Source organism: Electrona antarctica (genome assembly GCF_951216825.1).
Source record: "Electrona antarctica genome assembly, contig: scaffold_52, whole genome shotgun sequence".
Lineage (NCBI taxonomy): Eukaryota > Metazoa > Chordata > Actinopteri > Myctophiformes > Myctophidae > Electrona > Electrona antarctica.
The window spans coordinates 404,332-430,661 of NW_027637999.1; positions in this window are offsets into that span (position 1 = coordinate 404,332).

Sequence of the window (26,330 nt, forward strand, 5' to 3'; positions counted from 1 at the left end):
TCTTTTCAAACGGGGGTCCCTGGCCTATCTTTTCAAACGGGGGTCCCTGGCCTATCTTTTCTAATGGGGGTCCCTGGCCTATCTTTTCAAACGGGGGTCCCTGGCCTATCTTTTCAAATGGGGGTCCCTGGCCTATCTTTTCAAATGGGGGTCCCTGGCCTATCTTTTCAAATGGGGGTCCCTGGCCTATCTTTTCTAATGGGGGTCCCTGGTCTATCTTTTCAAACGGGGGTCCCTGGCCTATCTTTTCAAATGTGGGTCCCTGGCCTATCTTTTCAAATGGGGGTCCCTGGTCTATCTTTTCAAACGGGGGTCCCTGGCCTATCTTTTCAAACGGGGGTCCCTGGCCTATCTTTTCAAATGGGGGTCCCTGGCCTATCTTTTCTAATGGGGGTCCCTGGCCTATCTTTTCAAATGGGGGTCCCTGGCCTATCTTTTCTAATGGGGGTCCCTGGTCTATCTTTTCAAACGGGGGTCCCTGGCCTATCTTTTCAAACGGGGGTCCCTGGCCTATCTTTTCAAATGGGGGTCCCTGGCCTATCTTTTCAAATGGGGGTCCCTGGCCTATCTTTTCAAACGGGGGTCCCTGGCCTATCTTTTCAAACTGGGGTCCCTGGCCTATCTTTTCAAACGGGGGTCCCTGGCCTATCTTTTCAAATGGGGGTCCCTGGCCTATCTTTTCTAATGGTGGTCCCTGGCCTATCTTTTCAAATGGGGGTCCCTGGCCTATCTTTTCTAATGGTGGTCCCTGGCCTATCTTTTCAAATGGGGGTCCCTGGCCTATCTTTTCTAATGGGGGTCCCTGGTCTATCTTTTCAAACGGGGGTCCCTGGCCTATCTTTTCAAATGGGGGTCCCTGGCCTATCTTTTCAAATGGGGGTCCCTGGCCTATCTTTTCAAACGGGGGTCCCTGGCCTATCTTTTCAAACGGGGGTCCCTGGCCTATCTTTTCAAATGGGGGTCCCTGGCCTATCTTTTCTAATGGGGGTCCCTGGCCTATCATTTCTAATGGGGGTCCCTGGCCTATCTTTTCTAATGGGGGTCCCTGGCCTATCTTTTCTAATGGGGGTCCCTGGCCTATCTTTTCTAATGGGGGTCCCTGGCCTATCATTTCTAATGGGGGTCCCTGGCCTATCTTTTCTAATGGGGGTCCCTGGCCTATCTTTTCTAATGGGGGTCCCTGGCCTATCTTTTCAAACGGGGGTCCCTGGCCTATCTTTTCAAACGGGGGTCCCTGGCCTATCTTTTCAAACGGGGGTCCCTGGCCTATCTTTTCAAACGGGGGTCCCTGGCCTATCTTTTCAAACGGGGGTCCCTGGCCTATCTTTTCTAATGGGGGTCCCTGGCCTATCTTTTCAAAGGGGGTCCCTGGTCTATCTTTTCAAATGGGGGTCCCTGGCCTATCTTTTCAAATGGGGGTCCCTGGCCTATCTTTTCAAATGGGGGTCCCTGGCCTATCTTTTCAAATGGGGGTCCCTGGCCTATCTTTTCAAATGGGGGTCCCTGGTCTATCTTTTCAAATGGGGGTCCCTGGCCTATCTTTTCAAATGGGGGTCCCTGGCCTATCTTTTCAAATGGGGGTCCCTGGCCTATCTTTTCTAATGGGGGTCCCTGGCCTATCTTTTCAAACGGGGGTCCCTGGCCTATCTTTTCAAACGGGGGTCCCTGGCCTATCTTTTCAAATGGGGGTCCCTGGCCTATCTTTTCAAATGGGGGTCCCTGGCCTATCTTTTCAAATGGGGGTCCCTGGCCTATCTTTTCAAATGGGGGTCCCTGGCCTATCTTTTCTAATGGGGGTCCCTGGCCTATCTTTTCTAATGGGGGTCCCTGGCCTATCTTTTCTAATGGGGGTCCCTGGCCTATCTTTTCAAACGGGGGTCCCTGGCCTATCTTTTCAAACGGGGGTCCCTGGCCTATCTTTTCAAACGGGGGTCCCTGGCCTATCTTTTCAAACGGGGGTCCCTGGCCTATCTTTTCTAATGGGGGTCCCTGGCCTATCTTTTCAAAGGGGGTCCCTGGCCTATCTTTTCAAATGGGGGTCCCTGGCCTATCTTTTCAAATGGGGGTCCCTGGCCTATCTTTTCTAATGGGGGTCCCTGGCCTATCTTTTCAAACGGGGGTCCCTGGTCTATCTTTTCAAATGGGGGTCCCTGGCCTATCTTTTCAAATGGGGGTCCCTGGCCTATCTTTTCAAATGGGGGTCCCTGGCCTATCTTTTCAAATGGGGGTCCCTGACCTATCTTTTCAAATGGGGGTCCCTGGCCTATCTTTTCTAATGGGGGTCCCTGGTCTATCTTTTCAAACGGGGGTCCCTGGCCTATCTTTTCAAATGTGGGTCCCTGGCCTATCTTTTCAAATGGGGGTCCCTGGTCTATCTTTTCAAACGGGGGTCCCTGGCCTATCTTTTCAAACGGGGGTCCCTGGCCTATCTTTTCAAATGGGGGTCCCTGGCCTATCTTTTCTAATGGGGGTCCCTGGCCTATCTTTTCAAATGGGGGTCCCTGGCCTATCTTTTCAAATGGGGGTCCCTGGTCTATCTTTTCAAACGGGGGTCCCTGGCCTATCTTTTCAAATGGGGGTCCCTGGCCTATCTTTTCAAATGGGGGTCCCTGGCCTATCTTTTCAAATGGGGGTCCCTGGCCTATCTTTTCAAATGGGGGTCCCTGGCCTATCTTTTCAAATGGGGGTCCCTGGCCTATCTTTTCTAATGGGGGTCCCTGGCCTATCTTTTCAAATGGGGGTCCCTGGCCTATCTTTTCTAATGGGGGTCCCTGGTCTATCTTTTCAAACGGGGGTCCCTGGCCTATCTTTTCAAATGGGGGTCCCTGGCCTATCTTTTCAAACGGGGGTCCCTGGCCTATCTTTTCAAATGGGGGTCCCTGGCCTATCTTTTCAAACGGGGGTCCCTGGCCTATCTTTTCAAACGGGGGTCCCTGGCCTATCTTTTCAAATGGGGGTCCCTGGCCTATCTTTTCAAATGGGGGTCCCTGGCCTATCTTTTCAAATGGGGGTCCCTGGCCTATCTTTTCTAATGGGGGTCCCTGGTCTATCTTTTCAAACGGGGGTCCCTGGCCTATCTTTTCAAACGGGGGTCCCTGGCCTATCTTATCAAATGTGGGTCCCTGGCCTATCTTTTCAAATGGGGGTCCCTGGTCTATCTTTTCAAACGGGGGTCCCTGGCCTATCTTTTCAAACGGGGGTCCCTGGCCTATCTTTTCAAATGGGGGTCCCTGGCCTATCTTTTCTAATGGGGGTCCCTGGCCTATCTTTTCTAATGGGGGTCCCTGGTCTATCTTTTCAAACGGGGGTCCCTGGCCTATCTTTTCAAACGGGGGTCCCTGGCCTATCTTTTCAAACGGGGGTCCCTGGCCTATCTTTTCAAACGGGGGTCCCTGGCCTATCTTTTCAAATGGGGGTCCCTGGCCTATCTTTTCAAATGGGGGTCCCTGGCCTATCTTTTCAAATGGGGGTCCCTGGCCTATCTTTTCAAATGGGGGTCCCTGGCCTATCTTTTCAAATGGGGGTCCCTGGCCTATCTTTTCAAATGGGGGTCCCTGGCCTATCTTTTCTAATGGGGGTCCCTGGTCTATCTTTTCAAACGGGGGTCCCTGGCCTATCTTTTCAAACGGGGGTCCCTGGCCTATCTTATCAAATGTGGGTCCCTGGCCTATCTTTTCAAATGGGGGTCCCTGGTCTATCTTTTCAAACGGGGGTCCCTGGCCTATCTTTTCAAACGGGGGTCCCTGGCCTATCTTTTCAAATGGGGGTCCCTGGCCTATCTTTTCTAATGGGGGTCCCTGGCCTATCTTTTCAAATGGGGGTCCCTGGCCTATCTTTTCTAATGGGGGTCCCTGGTCTATCTTTTCAAACGGGGGTCCCTGGCCTATCTTTTCAAACGGGGGTCCCTGGCCTATCTTTTCAAACGGGGGTCCCTGGCCTATCTTTTCAAACGGGGGTCCCTGGCCTATCTTTTCAAATGGGGGTCCCTGGCCTATCTTTTCAAATGGGGGTCCCTGGCCTATCTTTTCAAATGGGGGTCCCTGGCCTATCTTTTCAAATGGGGGTCCCTGGCCTATCTTTTCAAATGGGGGTCCCTGGCCTATCTTTTCTAATGGGGGTCCCTGGCCTATCTTTTCTAATGGGGGTCCCTGGCCTATCTTTTCTAATGGGGGTCCCTGGCCTATCTTTTCAAACGGGGGTCCCTGGCCTATCTTTTCAAACGGGGGTCCCTGGCCTATCTTTTCAAACGGGGGTCCCTGGCCTATCTTTTCAAACGGGGGTCCCTGGCCTATCTTTTCTAATGGGGGTCCCTGGCCTATCTTTTCAAAGGGGGTCCCTGGCCTATCTTTTCAAATGGGGGTCCCTGGCCTATCTTTTCAAATGGGGGTCCCTGGCCTATCTTTTCTAATGGGGGTCCCTGGCCTATCTTTTCAAACGGGGGTCCCTGGTCTATCTTTTCAAATGGGGGTCCCTGGCCTATCTTTTCAAATGGGGGTCCCTGGCCTATCTTTTCAAATGGGGGTCCCTGGCCTATCTTTTCAAATGGGGGTCCCTGACCTATCTTTTCAAATGGGGGTCCCTGGCCTATCTTTTCTAATGGGGGTCCCTGGTCTATCTTTTCAAACGGGGGTCCCTGGCCTATCTTTTCAAATGTGGGTCCCTGGCCTATCTTTTCAAATGGGGGTCCCTGGTCTATCTTTTCAAACGGGGGTCCCTGGCCTATCTTTTCAAACGGGGGTCCCTGGCCTATCTTTTCAAATGGGGGTCCCTGGCCTATCTTTTCTAATGGGGGTCCCTGGCCTATCTTTTCAAATGGGGGTCCCTGGCCTATCTTTTCAAATGGGGGTCCCTGGTCTATCTTTTCAAACGGGGGTCCCTGGCCTATCTTTTCAAATGGGGGTCCCTGGCCTATCTTTTCAAATGGGGGTCCCTGGCCTATCTTTTCAAATGGGGGTCCCTGGCCTATCTTTTCAAATGGGGGTCCCTGGCCTATCTTTTCAAATGGGGGTCCCTGGCCTATCTTTTCTAATGGGGGTCCCTGGCCTATCTTTTCAAATGGGGGTCCCTGGCCTATCTTTTCTAATGGGGGTCCCTGGTCTATCTTTTCAAACGGGGGTCCCTGGCCTATCTTTTCAAATGGGGGTCCCTGGCCTATCTTTTCAAACGGGGGTCCCTGGCCTATCTTTTCAAATGGGGGTCCCTGGCCTATCTTTTCAAACGGGGGTCCCTGGCCTATCTTTTCAAACGGGGGTCCCTGGCCTATCTTTTCAAATGGGGGTCCCTGGCCTATCTTTTCAAATGGGGGTCCCTGGCCTATCTTTTCAAATGGGGGTCCCTGGCCTATCTTTTCTAATGGGGGTCCCTGGTCTATCTTTTCAAACGGGGGTCCCTGGCCTATCTTTTCAAACGGGGGTCCCTGGCCTATCTTATCAAATGTGGGTCCCTGGCCTATCTTTTCAAATGGGGGTCCCTGGTCTATCTTTTCAAACGGGGGTCCCTGGCCTATCTTTTCAAACGGGGGTCCCTGGCCTATCTTTTCAAATGGGGGTCCCTGGCCTATCTTTTCTAATGGGGGTCCCTGGCCTATCTTTTCTAATGGGGGTCCCTGGTCTATCTTTTCAAACGGGGGTCCCTGGCCTATCTTTTCAAACGGGGGTCCCTGGCCTATCTTTTCAAACGGGGGTCCCTGGCCTATCTTTTCAAACGGGGGTCCCTGGCCTATCTTTTCAAATGGGGGTCCCTGGCCTATCTTTTCAAATGGGGGTCCCTGGCCTATCTTTTCAAATGGGGGTCCCTGGCCTATCTTTTCAAATGGGGGTCCCTGGCCTATCTTTTCAAATGGGGGTCCCTGGCCTATCTTTTCAAATGGGGGTCCCTGGCCTATCTTTTCTAATGGGGGTCCCTGGTCTATCTTTTCAAACGGGGGTCCCTGGCCTATCTTTTCAAACGGGGGTCCCTGGCCTATCTTATCAAATGTGGGTCCCTGGCCTATCTTTTCAAATGGGGGTCCCTGGTCTATCTTTTCAAACGGGGGTCCCTGGCCTATCTTTTCAAACGGGGGTCCCTGGCCTATCTTTTCAAATGGGGGTCCCTGGCCTATCTTTTCTAATGGGGGTCCCTGGCCTATCTTTTCAAATGGGGGTCCCTGGCCTATCTTTTCTAATGGGGGTCCCTGGTCTATCTTTTCAAACGGGGGTCCCTGGCCTATCTTTTCAAACGGGGGTCCCTGGCCTATCTTTTCAAACGGGGGTCCCTGGCCTATCTTTTCAAACGGGGGTCCCTGGCCTATCTTTTCAAATGGGGGTCCCTGGCCTATCTTTTCAAATGGGGGTCCCTGGCCTATCTTTTCAAATGGGGGTCCCTGGCCTATCTTTTCAAATGGGGGTCCCTGGCCTATCTTTTCTAATGGGGGTCCCTGGCCTATCTTTTCAAATGGGGGTCCCTGGCCTATCTTTTCTAATGGGGGTCCCTGGCCTATCTTTTCTAATGGGGGTCCCTGGCCTATCTTTTCTAATGGGGGTCCCTGGCCTATCTTTTCAAACGGGGGTCCCTGGCCTATCTTTTCAAACGGGGGTCCCTGGCCTATCTTTTCAAACGGGGGTCCCTGGCCTATCTTTTCAAATGGGGGTCCCTGGCCTATCTTTTCAAATGGGGGTCCCTGGCCTATCTTTTCAAATGGGGGTCCCTGGCCTATCTTTTCTAATGGGGGTCCCTGGTCTATCTTTTCAAACGGGGGTCCCTGGCCTATCTTTTCAAATGTGGGTCCCTGGCCTATCTTTTCAAATGGGGGTCCCTGGTCTATCTTTTCAAACGGGGGTCCCTGGCCTATCTTTTCAAACGGGGGTCCCTGGCCTATCTTTTCAAATGGGGGTCCCTGGCCTATCTTTTCTAATGGGGGTCCCTGGCCTATCTTTTCAAATGGGGGTCCCTGGCCTATCTTTTCTAATGGGGGTCCCTGGTCTATCTTTTCAAACGGGGGTCCCTGGCCTATCTTTTCAAACGGGGGTCCCTGGCCTATCTTTTCAAATGGGGGTCCCTGGCCTATCTTTTCAAATGGGGGTCCCTGGCCTATCTTTTCAAACGGGGGTCCCTGGCCTATCTTTTCAAACTGGGGTCCCTGGCCTATCTTTTCAAACGGGGGTCCCTGGCCTATCTTTTCAAATGGGGGTCCCTGGCCTATCTTTTCTAATGGTGGTCCCTGGCCTATCTTTTCAAATGGGGGTCCCTGGCCTATCTTTTCTAATGGGGGTCCCTGGTCTATCTTTTCAAACGGGGGTCCCTGGCCTATCTTTTCAAATGGGGGTCCCTGGCCTATCTTTTCAAATGGGGGTCCCTGGCCTATCTTTTCAAACGGGGGTCCCTGGCCTATCTTTTCAAACGGGGGTCCCTGGCCTATCTTTTCAAATGGGGGTCCCTGGCCTATCTTTTCTAATGGGGGTCCCTGGCCTATCATTTCTAATGGGGGTCCCTGGCCTATCTTTTCTAATGGGGGTCCCTGGCCTATCTTTTCTAATGGGGGTCCCTGGCCTATCTTTTCTAATGGGGGTCCCTGGCCTATCATTTCTAATGGGGGTCCCTGGCCTATCTTTTCTAATGGGGGTCCCTGGCCTATCTTTTCTAATGGGGGTCCCTGGCCTATCTTTTCAAACGGGGGTCCCTGGCCTATCTTTTCAAACGGGGGTCCCTGGCCTATCTTTTCAAACGGGGGTCCCTGGCCTATCTTTTCAAACGGGGGTCCCTGGCCTATCTTTTCAAACGGGGGTCCCTGGCCTATCTTTTCTAATGGGGGTCCCTGGCCTATCTTTTCAAAGGGGGTCCCTGGTCTATCTTTTCAAATGGGGGTCCCTGGCCTATCTTTTCAAATGGGGGTCCCTGGCCTATCTTTTCAAATGGGGGTCCCTGGCCTATCTTTTCAAATGGGGGTCCCTGGCCTATCTTTTCAAATGGGGGTCCCTGGTCTATCTTTTCAAATGGGGGTCCCTGGCCTATCTTTTCAAATGGGGGTCCCTGGCCTATCTTTTCAAATGGGGGTCCCTGGCCTATCTTTTCTAATGGGGGTCCCTGGCCTATCTTTTCAAACGGGGGTCCCTGGCCTATCTTTTCAAACGGGGGTCCCTGGCCTATCTTTTCAAATGGGGGTCCCTGGCCTATCTTTTCAAATGGGGGTCCCTGGCCTATCTTTTCAAATGGGGGTCCCTGGCCTATCTTTTCTAATGGGGGTCCCTGGCCTATCTTTTCTAATGGGGGTCCCTGGCCTATCTTTTCTAATGGGGGTCCCTGGCCTATCTTTTCTAATGGGGGTCCCTGGCCTATCTTTTCTAATGGGGGTCCCTGGCCTATCTTTTCAAACGGGGGTCCCTGGCCTATCTTTTCAAACGGGGGTCCCTGGCCTATCTTTTCAAACGGGGGTCCCTGGCCTATCTTTTCAAAAGGGGGTCCCTGGCCTATCTTTTCAAACGGGGGTCCCTGGCCTATCTTTTCTAATGGGGGTCCCTGGCCTATCTTTTCAAAGGGGGTCCCTGGCCTATCTTTTCAAATGGGGGTCCCTGGCCTATCTTTTCAAATGGGGGTCCCTGGCCTATCTTTTCTAATGGGGGTCCCTGGCCTATCTTTTCAAACGGGGGTCCCTGGTCTATCTTTTCAAATGGGGGTCCCTGGCCTATCTTTTCAAATGGGGGTCCCTGGCCTATCTTTTCAAATGGGGGTCCCTGGCCTATCTTTTCAAATGGGGGTCCCTGGCCTATCTTTTCAAATGGGGGTCCCTGGCCTATCTTTTCTAATGGGGGTCCCTGGTCTATCTTTTCAAACGGGGGTCCCTGGCCTATCTTTTCAAATGTGGGTCCCTGGCCTATCTTTTCAAATGGGGGTCCCTGGTCTATCTTTTCAAACGGGGGTCCCTGGCCTATCTTTTCAAACGGGGGTCCCTGGCCTATCTTTTCAAATGGGGGTCCCTGGCCTATCTTTTCAAATGGGGGTCCCTGGCCTATCTTTTCAAATGGGGGTCCCTGGCCTATCTTTTCAAATGGGGGTCCCTGGTCTATCTTTTCAAACGGGGGTCCCTGGCCTATCTTTTCAAATGGGGGTCCCTGGCCTATCTTTTCAAATGGGGGTCCCTGGCCTATCTTTTCAAATGGGGGTCCCTGGCCTATCTTTTCAAATGGGGGTCCCTGGCCTATCTTTTCAAATGGGGGTCCCTGGCCTATCTTTTCAAATGGGGGTCCCTGGCCTATCTTTTCTAATGGGGGTCCCTGGCCTATCTTTTCAAATGGGGGTCCCTGGCCTATCTTTTCTAATGGGGGTCCCTGGTCTATCTTTTCAAACGGGGGTCCCTGGCCTATCTTTTCAAATGGGGGTCCCTGGCCTATCTTTTCAAATGGGGGTCCCTGGCCTATCTTTTCAAACGGGGGTCCCTGGCCTATCTTTTCAAATGGGGGTCCCTGGCCTATCTTTTCAAATGGGGGTCCCTGGCCTATCTTTTCAAATGGGGGTCCCTGGCCTATCTTTTCTAATGGGGGTCCCTGGTCTATCTTTTCAAACGGGGGTCCCTGGCCTATCTTTTCAAACGGGGGTCCCTGGCCTATCTTATCAAATGTGGGTCCCTGGCCTATCTTTTCAAATGGGGGTCCCTGGTCTATCTTTTCAAACGGGGGTCCCTGGCCTATCTTTTCAAACGGGGGTCCCTGGCCTATCTTTTCAAATGGGGGTCCCTGGCCTATCTTTTCTAATGGGGGTCCCTGGCCTATCTTTTCAAATGGGGGTCCCTGGCCTATCTTTTCTAATGGGGGTCCCTGGTCTATCTTTTCAAACGGGGGTCCCTGGCCTATCTTTTCAAACGGGGGTCCCTGGCCTATCTTTTCAAACGGGGGTCCCTGGCCTATCTTTTCAAACGGGGGTCCCTGGCCTATCTTTTCAAATGGGGGTCCCTGGCCTATCTTTTCAAATGGGGGTCCCTGGCCTATCTTTTCAAATGGGGGTCCCTGGCCTATCTTTTCTAATGGGGGTCCCTGGCCTATCTTTTCTAATGGGGGTCCCTGGCCTATCTTTTCTAATGGGGGTCCCTGGCCTATCTTTTCTAATGGGGGTCCCTGGCCTATCTTTTCAAACGGGGGTCCCTGGCCTATCTTTTCAAACGGGGGTCCCTGGCCTATCTTTTCAAACGGGGGTCCCTGGCCTATCTTTTCAAACGGGGGTCCCTGGCCTATCTTTTCAAACGGGGGTCCCTGGCCTATCTTTTCTAATGGGGTTCCCTGGCCTATCTTTTCAAACGGGGGTCCCTGGCCTATCTTTTCAAACGGGGGTCCCTGGCCTATCTTTTCAAACGGGGGTCCCTGGCCTATCTTTTCAAACGGGGGTCCCTGGCCTATCTTTTCTAATGGGGGTCCCTGGCCTATCTTTTCAAAGGGGGTCCCTGGTCTATCTTTTCAAATGGGGGTCCCTGGCCTATCTTTTCAAATGGGGGTCCCTGGCCTATCTTTTCAAATGGGGGTCCCTGGCCTATCTTTTCAAATGGGGGTCCCTGGCCTATCTTTTCAAATGGGGGTCCCTGGCCTATCTTTTCTAATGGGGGTCCCTGGTCTATCTTTTCAAACGGGGGTCCCTGGCCTATCTTTTAAAATGTGGGTCCCTGGCCTATCTTTTCTAATGGGGGTCCCTGGTCTATCTTTTCAAACGGGGGTCCCTGGCCTATCTTTTCAAATGTGGGTCCCTGGCCTATCTTTTCAAATGGGGGTCCCTGGTCTATCTTTTCAAACGGGGGTCCCTGGCCTATCTTTTCAAACGGGGGTCCCTGGCCTATCTTTTCAAATGGGGGTCCCTGGCCTATCTTTTCTAATGGGGGTCCCTGGCCTATCTTTTCAAATGGGGGTCCCTGGCCTATCTTTTCTAATGGGGGTCCCTGGTCTATCTTTTCAAACGGGGGTCCCTGGCCTATCTTTTCAAATGGGGGTCCCTGGCCTATCTTTTCAAACGGGGGTCCCTGGCCTATCTTTTCAAATGGGGGTCCCTGGCCTATCTTTTCAAATGGGGGTCCCTGGCCTATCTTTTCAAATGGGGGTCCCTGGCCTATCTTTTCTAATGGGGGTCCCTGGTCTATCTTTTCAAACGGAGGTCCCTGGCCTATCTTTTCAAATGTGGGTCCCTGGCCTATCTTTTCAAATGGGGGTCCCTGGCCTATCTTTTCAAATGGGGGTCCCTGGTCTATCTTTTCAAACGGGGGTCCCTGGCCTATCTTTTCAAACGGGGGTCCCTGGCCTATCTTTTCTAATGGGGGTCCCTGGCCTATCTTTTCAAACGGGGGTCCCTGGCCTATCTTTTCAAATGGGGGTCCCTGGCCTATCTTTTCAAATGGGGGTCCCTGGCCTATCTTTTCAAATGGGGGTCCCTGGCCTATCTTTTCTAATGGGGGTCCCTGGTCTATCTTTTCAAACGGGGGTCCCTGGCCTATCTTTTCAAATGTGGGTCCCTGGCCTATCTTTTCAAATGGGGGTCCCTGGTCTATCTTTTCAAACGGGGGTCCCTGGCCTATCTTTTCAAACGGGGGTCCCTGGCCTATCTTTTCAAATGGGGGTCCCTGGCCTATCTTTTCTAATGGGGGTCCCTGGCCTATCTTTTCAAATGGGGGTCCCTGGCCTATCTTTTCTAATGGGGGTCCCTGGTCTATCTTTTCAAACGGGGGTCCCTGGCCTATCTTTTCAAACGGGGGTCCCTGGCCTATCTTTTCAAATGGGGGTCCCTGGCCTATCTTTTCAAATGGGGGTCCCTGGCCTATCTTTTCAAACGGGGGTCCCTGGCCTATCTTTTCAAACTGGGGTCCCTGGCCTATCTTTTCAAACGGGGGTCCCTGGCCTATCTTTTCAAATGGGGGTCCCTGGCCTATCTTTTCTAATGGTGGTCCCTGGCCTATCTTTTCAAATGGGGGTCCCTGGCCTATCTTTTCTAATGGGGGTCCCTGGTCTATCTTTTCAAACGGGGGTCCCTGGCCTATCTTTTCAAACGGGGGTCCCTGGCCTATCTTTTCAAATGGGGGTCCCTGGCCTATCTTTTCAAACGGGGGTCCCTGGCCTATATTTTCAAACGGGGGTCCCTGGCCTATCTTTTCAAATGGGGGTCCCTGGCCTATCTTTTCTAATGGGGGTCCCTGGCCTATCATTTCTAATGGGGGTCCCTGGCCTATCTTTTCTAATGGGGGTCCCTGGCCTATCTTTTCTAATGGGGGTCCCTGGCCTATCTTTTCTAATGGGGGTCCCTGGCCTATCATTTCTAATGGGGGTCCCTGGCCTATCTTTTCTAATGGGGGTCCCTGGCCTATCTTTTCTAATGGGGGTCCCTGGCCTATCTTTTCAAACGGGGGTCCCTGGCCTATCTTTTCAAACGGGGGTCCCTGGCCTATCTTTTCAAACGGGGGTCCCTGGCCTATCTTTTCAAACGGGGGTCCCTGGCCTATCTTTTCTAATGGGGGTCCCTGGCCTATCTTTTCTAATGGGGGTCCCTGGCCTATCTTTTCAAAGGGGGTCCCTGGTCTATCTTTTCAAATGGGGGTCCCTGGCCTATCTTTTCAAATGGGGGTCCCTGGCCTATCTTTTCAAATGGGGGTCCCTGGCCTATCTTTTCAAATGGGGGTCCCTGGCCTATCTTTTCAAATGGGGGTCCCTGGCCTATCTTTTCAAATGGGGGTCCCTGGCCTATCTTTTCTAATGGGGGTCCCTGGCCTATCTTTTCAAACGGGGGTCCCTGGCCTATCTTTTCAAACGGGGGTCCCTGGCCTATCTTTTCAAACGGGGGTCCCTGGCCTATCTTATCAAATGTGGGTCCCTGGCCTATCTTTTCAAATGGGGGTCCCTGGTCTATCTTTTCAAACGGGGGTCCCTGGCCTATCTTTTCAAACGGGGGTCCCTGGCCTATCTTTTCAAATGGGGGTCCCTGGCCTATCTTTTCTAATGGGGGTCCCTGGCCTATCTTTTCAAATGGGGGTCCCTGGCCTATCTTTTCTAATGGGGGTCCCTGGTCTATCTTTTCAAACGGGGGTCCCTGGCCTATCTTTTCAAACGGGGGTCCCTGGCCTATCTTTTCAAACGGGGGTCCCTGGCCTATCTTTTCAAACGGGGGTCCCTGGCCTATCTTTTCTAATGGGGGTCCCTGGCCTATCATTTCTAATGGGGGTCCCTGGCCTATCTTTTCTAATGGGGGTCCCTGGCCTATCTTTTCTAATGGGGGTCCCTGGCCTATCTTTTCTAATGGTGGTCCCTGGCCTATCATTTCTAATGGGGGTCCCTGGCCTATCTTTTCTAATGGGGGTCCCTGGCCTATCTTTTCTAATGGGGGTCCCTGGCCTATCTTTTCAAACGGGGGTCCCTGGCCTATCTTTTCAAACGGGGGTCCCTGGCCTATCTTTTCAAACGGGGGTCCCTGGCCTATCTTTTCAAACGGGGGTCCCTGGCCTATCTTTTCAAACGGGGGTCCCTGGCCTATCTTTTCAAACGGGGGTCCCTGGCCTATCTTTTCTAATGGGGGTCCCTGGCCTATCTTTTCAAAGGGGGTCCCTGGTCTATCTTTTCAAATGGGGGTCCCTGGCCTATCTTTTCAAATGGGGGTCCCTGGCCTATCTTTTCAAATGGGGGTCCCTGGCCTATCTTTTCAAATGGGGGTCCCTGGCCTATCTTTTCAAATGGGGGTCCCTGGTCTATCTTTTCAAATGGGGGTCCCTGGCCTATCTTTTCAAATGGGGGTCCCTGGCCTATCTTTTCAAATGGGGGTCCCTGGCCTATCTTTTCTAATGGGGGTCCCTGGCCTATCTTTTCAAACGGGGGTCCCTGGCCTATCTTTTCAAACGGGGGTCCCTGGCCTATCTTTTCAAACGGGGGTCCCTGGCCTATCTTTTCAAATGGGGGTCCCTGGCCTATCTTTTCAAATGGGGGTCCCTGGCCTATCTTTTCAAATGGGGGTCCCTGGCCTATCTTTTCTAATGGGGGTCCCTGGCCTATCTTTTCTAATGGGGGTCCCTGGCCTATCTTTTCTAATGGGGGTCCCTGGCCTATCTTTTCTAATGGGGGTCCCTGGCCTATCTTTTCAAACGGGGGTCCCTGGCCTATCTTTTCAAACGGGGGTCCCTGGCCTATCTTTTCAAACGGGGGTCCCTGGCCTATCTTTTCAAACGGGGTCCCTGGCCTATCTTTTCAAACGGGGGTCCCTGGCCTATCTTTTCTAATGGGGGTCCCTGGCCTATCTTTTCAAAGGGGGTCCCTGGCCTATCTTTTCAAATGGGGGTCCCTGGCCTATCTTTTCAAATGGGGGTCCCTGGCCTATCTTTTCTAATGGGGGTCCCTGGCCTATCTTTTCAAACGGGGGTCCCTGGTCTATCTTTTCAAATGGGGGTCCCTGGCCTATCTTTTCAAATGGGGGTCCCTGGCCTATCTTTTCAAATGGGGGTCCCTGGCCTATCTTTTCAAATGGGGGTCCCTGGCCTATCTTTTCTAATGGGGGTCCCTGGTCTATCTTTTCAAACGGGGGTCCCTGGCCTATCTTTTCAAATGTGGGTCCCTGGCCTATCTTTTCAAATGGGGGTCCCTGGTCTATCTTTTCAAACGGGGGTCCCTGGCCTATCTTTTCAAACGGGGGTCCCTGGCCTATCTTTTCAAATGGGGGTCCCTGGCCTATCTTTTCTAATGGGGGTCCCTGGCCTATCTTTTCAAATGGGGGTCCCTGGCCTATCTTTTCAAATGGGGGTCCCTGGTCTATCTTTTCAAACGGGGGTCCCTGGCCTATCTTTTCAAATGGGGGTCCCTGGCCTATCTTTTCAAATGGGGGTCCCTGGCCTATCTTTTCAAATGGGGGTCCCTGGCCTATCTTTTCAAATGGGGGTCCCTGGCCTATCTTTTCAAATGGGGGTCCCTGGCCTATCTTTTCAAATGGGGGTCCCTGGCCTATCTTTTCTAATGGGGGTCCCTGGCCTATCTTTTCAAATGGGGGTCCCTGGCCTATCTTTTCTAATGGGGGTCCCTGGTCTATCTTTTCAAACGGGGGTCCCTGGCCTATCTTTTCAAATGGGGGTCCCTGGCCTATCTTTTCAAATGGGGGTCCCTGGCCTATCTTTTCAAACGGGGGTCCCTGGCCTATCTTTTCAAATGGGGGTCCCTGGCCTATCTTTTCAAATGGGGGTCCCTGGCCTATCTTTTCAAATGGGGGTCCCTGGCCTATCTTTTCTAATGGGGGTCCCTGGTCTATCTTTTCAAACGGGGGTCCCTGGCCTATCTTTTCAAACGGGGGTCCCTGGCCTATCTTATCAAATGTGGGTCCCTGGCCTATCTTTTCAAATGGGGGTCCCTGGTCTATCTTTTCAAACGGGGGTCCCTGGCCTATCTTTTCAAACGGGGGTCCCTGGCCTATCTTTTCAAATGGGGGTCCCTGGCCTATCTTTTCTAATGGGGGTCCCTGGCCTATCTTTTCAAATGGGGGTCCCTGGCCTATCTTTTCTAATGGGGGTCCCTGGTCTATCTTTTCAAACGGGGGTCCCTGGCCTATCTTTTCAAACGGGGGTCCCTGGCCTATCTTTTCAAACGGGGGTCCCTGGCCTATCTTTTCAAATGGGGGTCCCTGGCCTATCTTTTCAAATGGGGGTCCCTGGCCTATCTTTTCAAATGGGGGTCCCTGGCCTATCTTTTCTAATGGGGGTCCCTGGCCTATCTTTTCTAATGGGGGTCCCTGGCCTATCTTTTCTAATGGGGGTCCCTGGCCTATCTTTTCTAATGGGGGTCCCTGGCCTATCTTTTCAAACGGGGGTCCCTGGCCTATCTTTTCAAACGGGGGTCCCTGGCCTATCTTTTCAAACGGGGGTCCCTGGCCTATCTTTTCAAACGGGGGTCCCTGGCCTATCTTTTCAAACGGGGGTCCCTGGCCTATCTTTTCTAATGGGGTTCCCTGGCCTATCTTTTCAAACGGGGGTCCCTGGCCTATCTTTTCAAATGGGGGTCCCTGGCCTATCTTTTCAAATGGGGGTCCCTGGCCTATCTTTTCAAACGGGGGTCCCTGGCCTATCTTTTCAAATGGGGGTCCCTGGCCTATCTTTTCTAATGGGGGTCCCTGGCCTATCTTTTCTAATGGGGGTCCCTGGCCTATCTTTTCTAATGGGGGTCCCTGGCCTATCTTTTCAAATGGGGGTCCCTGGCCTATCTTTTCAAATGGGGGTCCCTGGCCTATCTTTTCAAACGGGGGTCCCTGGCCTATCTTTTCAAACGGGGGTCCCTGGCCTATCTTTTCAAACGGGGGTCCCTGGCATATCTTTTCAAACGGGGGTCCCTGGCCCATCTTTTCTAATGGGGTTCCCTGGCCTATCTTTTCAAACGGGGGTCCCTGGCCTATCTTTTCAAATGGGGGTCCCTGGTCTATCTTTTCAAACGGGGGTCCCTGGCCTATCTTTTCAAATGGGGGTACCTGGCCTATCTTTTCAAATGGGGGTCCCTGGCCTATCTTTTCAAACTGGGGTCCCTGGCCTATCTTTTCAAACGGGGGTCCCTGGCCTATCTTTTCAAATGGGGGTCCCTGGCATATCTTTTCAAATGGGGGTCCCTGGCCTATCTTTTCAAATGGGGGTCCCTGGCCTATCTTTTCAAATGGGGGTCCCTGGCCTATCTTTTCTAATGGGGGTCCCTGGTCTATCTTTTCAAACGGGGGTCCCTGGCCTATCTTTTCAAATGTGGGTCCCTGGCCTATCTTTTCAAATGGGGGTCCCTGGTCTATCTTTTCAAACAGGGGTCCCTGTCCTATCTTTTCAAACGGGGGTCCCTGGCCTATCTTTTCAAACGGGGGTCCCTGGCCTATCTTTTCAAATGGGGGTCCCTGGCCTATCTTTTCAAATGGGGGTCCCTGGCCTATCTTTTCAAATGGGGGTCCCTGGCCTATCTTTTCAAATGGGGGTCCCTGGCCTATCTTTTCTAATGGGGGTCCCTGGCCTATCTTTTCTAATGGGGGTCCCTGGCCTATCTTATCTAATGGGGGTCCCTGGCCTATCTTTTCTAATGGGGGTCCCTGGCCTATCTTTTCAAACGGGGGTCCCTGGCCTATCTTTTCAAACGGGGGTCCCTGGCCTATCTTTTCAAACGGGGGTCCCTGGCCTATCTTTTCAAACGGGGGTCCCTGGCCTATCTTTTCAAACGGGGGTCCCTGGCCTATCTTTTCAAATGGGGGTCCCTGGCCTATCTTTTCTAATGGGGGTCCCTGGCCTATCTTTTCAAATGGGGGTCCCTGGCCTATCTTTTCTAATGGGGGTCCCTGGTCTATCTTTTCAAACGGGGGTCCCTGGCCTATCTTTTCAAATGGGGGTCCCTGGCCTATCTTTTCAAATGGGGGTCCCTCGCCTATCTTTTCAAACGGGGGTCCCTGGCCTATCTTTTCAAAAGGGGGTCCCTGGCCTATCTTTTCAAATGGGGGTCCCTGGCCTATCTTTTCTAATGGGGGTCCCTGGTCTATCTTTTCAAACGGGGGTCCCTGGCCTATCTTTTCAAATGTGGGTCCCTGGCCTATCTTTTCAAATGGGGGTCCCTGGTCTATCTTTTCAAACGGGGGTCCCTGGCCTATCTTTTCAAACGGGGGTCCCTGGCCTATCTTTTCAAACGGGGGTCCCTGGCCTATCTTTTCAATTGGGGGTCCCTGGCCTATCTTTTCTAATGGGGGTCCCTGGCCTATCTTTTCAAACGGGGGTCCCTGGCCTATCTTTTCAAATGGGGGTCCCTGGCCTATCTTTTCAAATGGGGGTCCCTGGCCTATCTTTTCAAACGGGGGTCCCTGGCCTATCTTTTCAAATGGGGGTCCCTGGCCTATCTTTTCAAATGGGGGTCCCTGGCCTATCTTTTCAAATGGGGGTCCCTGGCCTATCTTTTCAAATGGGGGTCCCTGGCCTATCTTTTCTAATGGGGGTCCCTGGTCTATCTTTTCAAACGGGGGTCCCTGGCCTATCTTTTCAAACGGGGGTCCCTGGCCTATCTTATCAAATGTGGGTCCCTGGCCTATCTTTTCAAATGGGGGTCCCTGGTCTATCTTTTCAAACGGGGGTCCCTGGCCTATCTTTTCAAACGGGGGTCCCTGGCCTATCTTTTCAAATGGGGGTCCCTGGCCTATCTTTTCTAATGGGGGTCCCTGGCCTATCTTTTCAAATGGGGGTCCCTGGCCTATCTTTTCTAATGGGGGTCCCTGGTCTATCTTTTCAAACGGGGGTCCCTGGCCTATCTTTTCAAACGGGGGTCCCTGGCCTATCTTTTCAAACGGGGGTCCCTGGCCTATCTTTTCAAACGGGGGTCCCTGGCCTATCTTTTCAAATGGGGGTCCCTGGCCTATCTTTTCAAATGGGGGTCCCTGGCCTATCTTTTCAAATGGGGGTCCCTGGCCTATCTTTTCAAATGGGGGTCCCTGGCCTATCTTTTCTAATGGGGGTCCCTGGCCTATCTTTTCAAATGGGGGTCCCTGGCCTATCTTTTCTAATGGGGGTCCCTGGCCTATCTTTTCTAATGGGGGTCCCTGGCCTATCTTTTCTAATGGGGGTCCCTGGCCTATCTTTTCAAACGGGGGTCCCTGGCCTATCTTTTCAAACGGGGGTCCCTGGCCTATCTTTTCAAACGGGGGTCCCTGGCCTATCTTTTCAAATGGGGGTCCCTGGCCTATCTTTTCAAATGGGGGTCCCTGGCCTATCTTTTCAAATGGGGGTCCCTGGCCTATCTTTTCTAATGGGGGTCCCTGGTCTATCTTTTCAAACGGGGGTCCCTGGCCTATCTTTTCAAATGTGGGTCCCTGGCCTATCTTTTCAAATGGGGGTCCCTGGTCTATCTTTTCAAACGGGGGTCCCTGGCCTATCTTTTCAAACGGGGGTCCCTGGCCTATCTTTTCAAATGGGGGTCCCTGGCCTATCTTTTCTAATGGGGGTCCCTGGCCTATCTTTTCAAATGGGGGTCCCTGGCCTATCTTTTCTAATGGGGGTCCCTGGTCTATCTTTTCAAACGGGGGTCCCTGGCCTATCTTTTCAAACGGGGGTCCCTGGCCTATCTTTTCAAATGGGGGTCCCTGGCCTATCTTTTCAAATGGGGGTCCCTGGCCTATCTTTTCAAACGGGGGTCCCTGGCCTATCTTTTCAAACTGGGGTCCCTGGCCTATCTTTTCAAACGGGGGTCCCTGGCCTATCTTTTCAAATGGGGGTCCCTGGCCTATCTTTTCTAATGGTGGTCCCTGGCCTATCTTTTCAAATGGGGGTCCCTGGCCTATCTTTTCTAATGGGGGTCCCTGGTCTATCTTTTCAAACGGGGGTCCCTGGCCTATCTTTTCAAATGGGGGTCCCTGGCCTATCTTTTCAAATGGGGGTCCCTGGCCTATCTTTTCAAACGGGGGTCCCTGGCCTATCTTTTCAAACGGGGGTCCCTGGCCTATCTTTTCAAATGGGGGTCCCTGGCCTATCTTTTCTAATGGGGGTCCCTGGCCTATCATTTCTAATGGGGGTCCCTGGCCTATCTTTTCTAATGGGGGTCCCTGGCCTATCTTTTCTAATGGGGGTCCCTGGCCTATCTTTTCTAATGGGGGTCCCTGGCCTATCATTTCTAATGGGGGTCCCTGGCCTATCTTTTCTAATGGGGGTCCCTGGCCTATCTTTTCTAATGGGGGTCCCTGGCCTATCTTTTCAAACGGGGGTCCCTGGCCTATCTTTTCAAACGGGGGTCCCTGGCCTATCTTTTCAAACGGGGGTCCCTGGCCTATCTTTTCAAACGGGGGTCCCTGGCCTATCTTTTCAAACGGGGGTCCCTGGCCTATCTTTTCTAATGGGGGTCCCTGGCCTATCTTTTCAAAGGGGGTCCCTGGTCTATCTTTTCAAATGGGGGTCCCTGGCCTATCTTTTCAAATGGGGGTCCCTGGCCTATCTTTTCAAATGGGGGTCCCTGGCCTATCTTTTCAAATGGGGGTCCCTGGCCTATCTTTTCAAATGGGGGTCCCTGGTCTATCTTTTCAAATGGGGGTCCCTGGCCTATCTTTTCAAATGGGGGTCCCTGGCCTATCTTTTCAAATGGGGGTCCCTGGCCTATCTTTTCTAATGGGGGTCCCTGGCCTATCTTTTCAAACGGGGGTCCCTGGCCTATCTTTTCAAACGGGGGTCCCTGGCCTATCTTTTCAAATGGGGGTCCCTGGCCTATCTTTTCAAATGGGGGTCCCTGGCCTATCTTTTCAAATGGGGGTCCCTGGCCTATCTTTTCAAATGGGGGTCCCTGGCCTATCTTTTCTAATGGGGGTCCCTGGCCTATCTTTTCTAATGGGGGTCCCTGGCCTATCTTTTCTAATGGGGGTCCCTGGCCTATCTTTTCAAACGGGGGTCCCTGGCCTATCTTTTCAAACGGGGGTCCCTGGCCTATCTTTTCAAACGGGGGTCCCTGGCCTATCTTTTCAAACGGGGGTCCCTGGCCTATCTTTTCAAACGGGGGTCCCTGGCCTATCTTTTCTAATGGGGGTCCCTGGCCTATCTTTTCAAAGGGGGTCCCTGGCCTATCTTTTCAAATGGGGGTCCCTGGCCTATCTTTTCAAATGGGGGTCCCTGGCCTATCTTTTCTAATGGGGGTCCCTGGCCTATCTTTTCAAACGGGGGTCCCTGGTCTATCTTTTCAAATGGGGGTCCCTGGCCTATCTTTTCAAATGGGGGTCCCTGGCCTATCTTTTCAAATGGGGGTCCCTGGCCTATCTTTTCAAATGGGGGTCCCTGGCCTATCTTTTCAAATGGGGGTCCCTGGCCTATCTTTTCTAATGGGGGTCCCTGGTCTATCTTTTCAAACGGGGGTCCCTGGCCTATCTTTTCAAATGTGGGTCCCTGGCCTATCTTTTCAAATGGGGGTCCCTGGTCTATCTTTTCAAACGGGGGTCCCTGGCCTATCTTTTCAAACGGGGGTCCCTGGCCTATCTTTTCAAATGGGGGTCCCTGGCCTATCTTTTCTAATGGGGGTCCCTGGCCTATCTTTTCAAATGGGGGTCCCTGGCCTATCTTTTCAAATGGGGGTCCCTGGTCTATCTTTTCAAACGGGGGTCCCTGGCCTATCTTTTCAAATGGGGGTCCCTGGCCTATCTTTTCAAATGGGGGTCCCTGGCCTATCTTTTCAAATGGGGGTCCCTGGCCTATCTTTTCAAATGGGGGTCCCTGGCCTATCTTTTCAAATGGGGGTCCCTGGCCTATCTTTTCTAATGGGGGTCCCTGGCCTATCTTTTCAAATGGGGGTCCCTGGCCTATCTTTTCTAATGGGGGTCCCTGGTCTATCTTTTCAAACGGGGGTCCCTGGCCTATCTTTTCAAATGGGGGTCCCTGGCCTATCTTTTCAAATGGGGGTCCCTGGCCTATCTTTTCAAACGGGGGTCCCTGGCCTATCTTTTCAAATGGGGGTCCCTGGCCTATCTTTTCAAATGGGGGTCCCTGGCCTATCTTTTCAAATGGGGGTCCCTGGCCTATCTTTTCTAATGGGGGTCCCTGGTCTATCTTTTCAAACGGGGGTCCCTGGCCTATCTTTTCAAACGGGGGTCCCTGGCCTATCTTATCAAATGTGGGTCCCTGGCCTATCTTTTCAAATGGGGGTCCCTGGTCTATCTTTTCAAACGGGGGTCCCTGGCCTATCTTTTCAAACGGGGGTCCCTGGCCTATCTTTTCAAATGGGGGTCCCTGGCCTATCTTTTCTAATGGGGGTCCCTGGCCTATCTTTTCAAATGGGGGTCCCTGGCCTATCTTTTCTAATGGGGGTCCCTGGTCTATCTTTTCAAACGGGGGTCCCTGGCCTATCTTTTCAAACGGGGGTCCCTGGCCTATCTTTTCAAACGGGGGTCCCTGGCCTATCTTTTCAAACGGGGGTCCCTGGCCTATCTTTTCAAACGGGGGTCCCTGGCCTATCTTTTCAAATGGGGGTCCCTGGCCTATCTTTTCTAATGGGGGTCCCTGGCCTATCTTTTCTAATGGGGGTCCCTGGCCTATCTTTTCTAATGGGGGTCCCTGGCCTATCTTTTCTAATGGGGGTCCCTGGCCTATCTTTTCAAACGGGGGTCCCTGGCCTATCTTTTCAAACGGGGGTCCCTGGCCTATCTTTTCAAACGGGGGTCCCTGGCCTATCTTTTCAAACGGGGGTCCCTGGCCTATCTTTTCAAACGGGGGTCCCTGGCCTATCTTTTCTAATGGGGTTCCCTGGCCTATCTTTTCAAACGGGGGTCCCTGGCCTATCTTTTCAAATGGGGGTCCCTGGCCTATCTTTTCAAATGGGGGTCCCTGGCCTATCTTTTCAAACGGGGGTCCCTGGCCTATCTTTTCAAACGGGGGTCCCTGGCCTATCTTTTCTAATGGGGGTCCCTGGCCTATCTTTTCTAATGGGGGTCCCTGGCCTATCTTTTCTAATGGGGGTCCCTGGCCTATCTTTTCAAATGGGGGTCCCTGGCCTATCTTTTCAAATGGGGGTCCCTGGCCTATCTTTTCAAAGGGGGTCCCTGGCCTATCTTTTCAAATGGGGGTCCCTGGCCTATCTTTTCAAATGGGGGTCCCTGGCCTATCTTTTCTAATGGGGGTCCCTGGCCTATCTTTTCAAACGGGGGTCCCTGGTCTATCTTTTCAAATGGGGGTCCCTGGCCTATCTTTTCAAATGGGGGTCCCTGGCATATCTTTTCAAATGGGGGTCCCTGGCCTATCTTTTCAAATGGGGGTCCCTGGCCTATCTTTTCAAATGGGGGTCCCTGGCCTATCTTTTCTAATGGGGGTCCCTGGTCTATCTTTTCAAACGGGGGTCCCTGGCCTATCTTTTCAAATGGGGGTCCCTGGCCTATCTTTTCAAATGGGGGTCCCTGGCCTATCTTTTCAAACGGGGGTCCCTGGCCTATCTTTTCAAACGGGGGTCCCTGGCCTATCTTTTCAAATGGGGGTCCCTGGCCTATCTTTTCAAATGGGGGTCCCTGGCCTATCTTTTCAAATGGGGGTCCCTGGCCTATCTTTTCTAATGGGGGTCCCTGGCCTATCTTTTCTAATGGGGGTCCCTGGCCTATCTTTTCTAATGGGGGTCCCTGGCCTATCTTTTCAAACGGGGGTCCCTGGCCTATCTTTTCAAACGGGGGTCCCTGGCCTATCTTTTCAAACGGGGGTCCCTGGCCTATCTTTTCAAACGGGGGTCCCTGGCCTATCTTTTCAAACGGGGGTCCCTGGCCTATCTTTTCTAATGGGGGTCCCTGGCCTATCTTTTCAAAGGGGGTCCCTGGTCTATCTTTTCAAATGGGGGTCCCTGGCCTATCTTTTCAAATGGGGGTCCCTGGCCTATCTTTTCAAATGGGGGTCCCTGGCCTATCTTTTCAAATGGGGGTCCCTGGCCTATCTTTTCAAATGGGGGTCCCTGGCCTATCTTTTCTAATGGGGGTCCCTGGTCTATCTTTTCAAACGGGGGTCCCTGGCCTATCTTTTAAAATGTGGGTCCCTGGCCTATCTTTTCAAACGGGGGTCCCTGGCCTATCTTTTCAAATGGGGGTCCCTGGCCTATCTTTTCAAATGGGGGTCCCTGGCCTATCTTTTCAAATGGGGGTCCCTGGCCTATCTTTTCTAATGGGGGTCCCTGGTCTATCTTTTCAAACGGGGGTCCCTGGCCTATCTTTTCAAATGTGGGTCCCTGGCCTATCTTTTCAAATGGGGGTCCCTGGTCTATCTTTTCAAACGGGGGTCCCTGGCCTATCTTTTCAAACGGGGGTCCCTGGCCTATCTTTTCAAATGGGGGTCCCTGGCCTATCTTTTCTAATGGGGGTCCCTGGCCTATCTTTTCAAATGGGGGTCCCTGGCCTATCTTTTCTAATGGGGGTCCCTGGTCTATCTTTTCAAACGGGGGTCCCTGGCCTATCTTTTCAAACGGGGGTCCCTGGCCTATCTTTTCAAATGGGGGTCCCTGGCCTATCTTTTCAAATGGGGGTCCCTGGCCTATCTTTTCAAACGGGGGTCCCTGGCCTATCTTTTCAAACTGGGGTCCCTGGCCTATCTTTTCAAACGGGGGTCCCTGGCCTATCTTTTCAAATGGGGGTCCCTGGCCTATCTTTTCTAATGGTGGTCCCTGGCCTATCTTTTCAAATGGGGGTCCCTGGCCTATCTTTTCTAATGGGGGTCCCTGGTCTATCTTTTCAAACGGGGGTCCCTGGCCTATCTTTTCAAACGGGGGTCCCTGGCCTATCTTTTCAAATGGGGGTCCCTGGCCTATCTTTTCAAACGGGGGTCCCTGGCCTATCTTTTCAAACGGGGGTCCCTGGCCTATCTTTTCAAATGGGGGTCCCTGGCCTATCTTTTCTAATGGGGGTCCCTGGCCTATCATTTCTAATGGGGGTCCCTGGCCTATCTTTTCTAATGGGGGTCCCTGGCCTATCTTTTCTAATGGGGGTCCCTGGCCTATCTTTTCTAATGGGGGTCCCTGGCCTATCATTTCTAATGGGGGTCCCTGGCCTATCTTTTCTAATGGGGGTCCCTGGCCTATCTTTTCTAATGGGGGTCCCTGGCCTATCTTTTCAAACGGGGGTCCCTGGCCTATCTTTTCAAACGGGGGTCCCTGGCCTATCTTTTCAAACGGGGGTCCCTGGCCTATCTTTTCAAACGGGGGTCCCTGGCCTATCTTTTCAAACGGGGGTCCCTGGCCTATCTTTTCTAATGGGGGTCCCTGGCCTATCTTTTCAAAGGGGGTCCCTGGTCTATCTTTTCAAATGGGGGTCCCTGGCCTATCTTTTCAAATGGGGGTCCCTGGCCTATCTTTTCAAATGGGGGTCCCTGGCCTATCTTTTCAAATGGGGGTCCCTGGCCTATCTTTTCAAATGGGGGTCCCTGGTCTATCTTTTCAAATGGGGGTCCCTGGCCTATCTTTTCAAATGGGGGTCCCTGGCCTATCTTTTCAAATGGGGGTCCCTGGCCTATCTTTTCTAATGGGGGTCCCTGGCCTATCTTTTCAAACGGGGGTCCCTGGCCTATCTTTTCAAACGGGGGTCCCTGGCCTATCTTTTCAAATGGGGGTCCCTGGCCTATCTTTTCAAATGGGGGTCCCTGGCCTATCTTTTCAAATGGGGGTCCCTGGCCTATCTTTTCAAATGGGGGTCCCTGGCCTATCTTTTCTAATGGGGGTCCCTGGCCTATCTTTTCTAATGGGGGTCCCTGGCCTATCTTTTCTAATGGGGGTCCCTGGCCTATCTTTTCAAACGGGGGTCCCTGGCCTATCTTTTCAAACGGGGGTCCCTGGCCTATCTTTTCAAACGGGGGTTCCTGGCCTATCTTTTCAAACGGGGGTCCCTGGCCTATCTTTTCTAATGGGGGTCCCTGGCCTATCTTTTCAAAGGGGGTCCCTGGCCTATCTTTTCAAATGGGGGTCCCTGGCCTATCTTTTCAAATGGGGGTCCCTGGCCTATCTTTTCTAATGGGGGTCCCTGGCCTATCTTTTCAAACGGGGGTCCCTGGTCTATCTTTTCAAATGGGGGTCCCTGGCCTATCTTTTCAAATGGGGGTCCCTGGCCTATCTTTTCAAATGGGGGTCCCTGGCCTATCTTTTCAAATGGGGGTCCCTGGCCTATCTTTTCAAATGGGGGTCCCTGGCCTATCTTTTCTAATGGGGGTCCCTGGTCTATCTTTTCAAACGGGGGTCCCTGGCCTATCTTTTCAAATGTGGGTCCCTGGCCTATCTTTTCAAATGGGGGTCCCTGGTCTATCTTTTCAAACGGGGGTCCCTGGCCTATCTTTTCAAACGGGGGTCCCTGGCCTATCTTTTCAAATGGGGGTCCCTGGCCTATCTTTTCTAATGGGGGTCCCTGGCCTATCTTTTCAAATGGGGGTCCCTGGCCTATCTTTTCAAATGGGGGTCCCTGGTCTATCTTTTCAAACGGGGGTCCCTGGCCTATCTTTTCAAATGGGGGTCCCTGGCCTATCTTTTCAAATGGGGGTCCCTGGCCTATCTTTTCAAATGGGGGTCCCTGGCCTATCTTTTCAAATGGGGGTCCCTGGCCTATCTTTTCAAATGGGGGTCCCTGGCCTATCTTTTCAAATGGGGGTCCCTGGCCTATCTTTTCAAATGGGGGTCCCTGGCCTATCTTTTCTAATGGGGGTCCCTGGTCTATCTTTTCAAACGGGGGTCCCTGGCCTATCTTTTCAAATGGGGGTCCCTGGCCTATCTTTTCAAACGGGGGTCCCTGGCCTATCTTTTCAAATGGGGGTCCCTGGCCTATCTTTTCAAATGGGGGTCCCTGGCCTATCTTTTCAAATGGGGGTCCCTGGCCTATCTTTTCTAATGGGGGTCCCTGGTCTATCTTTTCAAACGGGGGTCCCTGGCCTATCTTTTCAAACGGGGGTCCCT